Below are 4225 nucleotides of genomic sequence, written 5' to 3'. Positions count from 1 at the left end.
GTGGTGGCGAATAACTAATATTGAAAGTATGTATGAGGAAAAGGATTTCTGTTAGAAAAATAAAGAAAATATGAGAAGGCTATGATATCAATTTTATTTCAATATGCTTTGATGCCAATCCAAGCATAACCAAAGTAGTCCAAAATTACAGAATGAAACCTTTGACCTCATACATGCTGTTCCTATGAAGATTTATGTGCTTTTTAAAGAACATGTATTCCTTGTGAAGCTGAACTAACCTGACAGATTCTAACAAGGTCTTCTCGGAGCTGATTTCATAAAAATCGAAGGCACAGCAATTCGGGTAAGCACAATAGCATAGCACTGTCACCAGGTAAGGATTAAGACAGAATTAGCCAGTATGTCCTGAAAAGGGCCTTCATTGGACAAAGGAAGAAACTGAGGTGGGAGAAAAAAAGAAGTAACTTGCCTAGTCTCAGGAGCATGCTCTAACCCAAAGAACGGTGCACCAATTCCCACTAGTGTGGGATCTGTAAAAACAAAAGACTGCCATGCTTAGATAGTGTTTATGATTACAGCACTGGAACTCTGGAAAAAAATTGTAATGTCCGTCATATCATCATGTGCTGTGATTTGACCTGATATGAATACAACCTAGAGCACTCATGATAACCCGGGCTTTATTTCTTCAAAGCTTAATCAGGGGAAAGGTTGGGTGAGCAGTGGCACAAAACAGAGTGCACCACTCAGTAGGTCTATGGAGTAGAGAAGGGCGGTGTTCTTAACACTGTCCCAATTAAGTGGTAGCAACAGACAAGTGAGTCACTAGACCAGTCCTGACCACTGTGCTGATGACTTTTTGTGCTGGGCTGAGACACATCTTGCAACTAGAGCCTAGAGATTTGTAAATTCTGGGAAAGTGAAATACTAACAACATGATGACATCAAGATGTAACTTGTAATTGCAAAAGTCACTTTCAATTAGATCACTAGCACTTTTGTGACCCCATGATATGACATGATTAGGTCTGAAGCCCGCCCAAGAACATGTAAGGTGATGATTATGTGATTAACTAGGCCGACTCTCGGTCACGGTAGGTCACGGGCATCTGAAAGTCTAAGTTTGCCTGGAGCCGGAGAGAGTTAGAGCTCATTTTCTTTACATGGGAGAACCAGGACAAGTCCAGAAGACAAGATTGTTCATTAGAAGAGAGAAAATAGCGCTTGGATTTAAAATGTTTCTGTCATTAGAAAGTATATGGCAATGATGGTCAGAGTTTCTGACATCATCTTTTCTGACATTGTAATAATGTTGTGTGAATTAATCACGCAGGTCTGGGGGGAACAGCATAATGTGGTACATTCTTTCCTACATATGCACTTAGAGCCATGTGAGTTTAGGCAGGTCAATGCTCTAAGTCTCAGTAAAATGGGGAGTCTAATATTCTTCTCTCACTGGTTGTAGGAAGATGAAATAACATGAGATAGTGCCTGGCTCATAGTAGATGCTACTAAATATTTTAACTTTCAGAAGATACATTTTACAGCAGGGTCATTTTTTGATTTGATTGCATGTTCATGAATTAATTCCATATCCATGAATGAATTTTAAGGACAACATAAATGCAATTAAATAATCATTCAAACCTATACACAAGGACCTCCTCATCCTCCCAAAACTGTCTTTGATATGGAAGTCAGAAAAAACAAAAAAACAAAAACAGAGCATTGACAGAAGAAAAGCACATCATAATTGAACGTATCACACTGTGTATGATTATACATCTGAGAGACACACTGGGTCAATTTGTGTTCACCCAGGCAATTATGCCACATGCCAGGGAAATTCTGAGCAAAGGAGTTAGCCTGTGTGGTGAGTGGGGCACCTGCCTCAGACAGAGGCTTTGTGAAAGGATTTCCTTCAGAAGCTCTCTAGGGGCAATTTTAGCACCATTTTCTGAGGAAAAAGAATTGGATCATTAAGTAGAGACCCCAAATTTGTCTATTGAAATGACCAAATTACCCAAAGTGATCTACAGAGTCAATGCAATTCCTATCAAACTACCAATGTCATTTTTTTTTACAGAATTTTTTAAAAATCCTAAAATTCATGTGGAACCAAAAAAGAGCCAGAATAGTCAAAGCAATCCTAAGCAAAAAGAACTAAGATGGAAGCATCACATTACCTGACTTTAAATTATACTACAAGTCTATAGTAACCAAAACAGCATGGTACTGGTATAAGAGCAGACACATAGATCAATGATATAGAATAGAGAATCCAGAAATAAACCCAAATACCTACAGCCAATTGATCTTTGGCAAAGCAGACAAAAACATACACCGGGGAACGAACACCCTAATCAACAAATGGTGCTGGAAAAATTGGATAGCTACATGCAGAAAAATGAAACTTGATTCCTATCTCTCCCCATATACAAGAATTAACTCAAAAGTACTCTGAGAACCTTAAAAGACTTAAATGTGAGATCTGAAACCATAAAAATTCTAGGAGAAAACCTAGGAAAAACTCTTATGGACATCGGCCTGGGCAAAGAAGTTATGGTTAACACCTCAAAAGCAAATACAGCGGAAATAAAAAATAAGTGGAACTTAAACTAAAAAGCTTCTGAACAGCAAAAGAAATGATCAACAGAGCAAACAAGCAACCTACAGAATGGGAGAAGATATTCACCAACTATATCTGACAAAGGGCTGATATCCAGAAATTACAACGAATTCAAAAAAATTAGCATGCAGAAAGCAAATAACCCCATTAAAAAGTAGGCAAATGACATGAATAGACAACGCTTTAAAGAAGATATACAAGTGACCAACAAAAATATGAAAAAATGCTCTGCATCACTCATCATCAGAGAAATGCAATTAAAACCACAAGGAGATATCACCTTTTACCAGTCAGGATGGCCATTATTAAAAAAATCAAAAAACAATAGATGCTGGTACAGATGCAGAGAAAAGAGAACACTTATCACTGTTGGTGGGAATGTAAATTAGTACAACCTCTATGTAAAGTGGTATGGAGATTTCTCAAAGAACTAAAAGTAGAACTACCATTTGATCTAGCAATCCTACTACTATGTATCTACCCTAAGGAACAGAGGTTGTTATATAAAAAAGACTCATGTACTCACATTTATTGCAGCACAATTCACAATTGCAAAATGTGGAATGAACCTAAATACCTATCAACCAATCAGTGGATAATGAAAATATGGTATATATATATATATATATATATATATATATATATATATACACCAAGGACTACTACACAGTCATAAAAAAAGAATGAAATCATGTCCTTTGCAGCACCGTGGATGGAGCTGGAGATCATCATCTTAAGTAAACTGACTCAGAAACAGAAAACCAAACATCACATGTTATCACTTATATCGGGGAGCAAAACGATTACAAAGATGGAAATAATAGACACTGGAGACACAATAAAGGTAGAGTGGGAGTGAGACTAGGGTTCAAAAACTACCTGCTGCCACCTGAGACCCAATTCCACCACTATGCAATATGTCCATGTAATGAATATCCATGTGTACTCCTTGAATCTAAAAAAAAAAAAAAAAAGAATTAATGGAAGTTATTATCAAAGATACAGATGTCCAATGGAGCCCCAGATCACTCTTATTATCATCAGGGCTGGGAATGTCACCCTGGTCTAGTTTTTCAAAAGCCAGTTTAGCTCAGGCCTTGCCCATATGCACAGGTATACCAGGTCGTTTCCATTTAAAAGTTTGTTTTCAAATGTTTATAATTCCAGCAAAGTCCTCCAAGGAGATCTCTCTGAATTAAAATACAAACATTAATGTCATCCCCCTTATCCAAGTCCACCACTTAGCTCTTGCCTGACTAGGGCTAGAAATTCACCCTGGAGGCCACTACAGAATCACACGAGGACTGCCTACTTTTTGGCAGAGATCCTGCGAAAAATACACTGGAATAAATGAGGAAGGCAGATTCTCTGCTTGGTGCCACATTCAGACAATGGGCACCTCATTTGTGACTTGTTCATAACAGGAGTTCTAAAACTGGGACCCCCAAAGCCACAGCATTACCCGAGGACTTGTTAAAAATGAAAAATCAGCCGGGCTTGGTTGCTCAGCCTATAATCCCGTGCCTTTGGGAGGCTGAGGTGAGTGAATTGCCTGAGCCCGCGGGTTTGAGACCCGCCTGGGCAGCGAGACCTCATCTCTACAATAAATCAAAAAATCAGCCGGGCGTGGTAGTG

The sequence above is a fragment of the Carlito syrichta genome, unplaced genomic scaffold, assembly GCF_000164805.1.
Source record: "Carlito syrichta isolate Samal-C Ts95f unplaced genomic scaffold, Tarsius_syrichta-2.0.1 Scaffold305195, whole genome shotgun sequence".
NCBI lineage: Eukaryota > Metazoa > Chordata > Mammalia > Primates > Tarsiidae > Carlito > Carlito syrichta.
Note: the sequence above shows the minus strand (reverse complement) of the source record.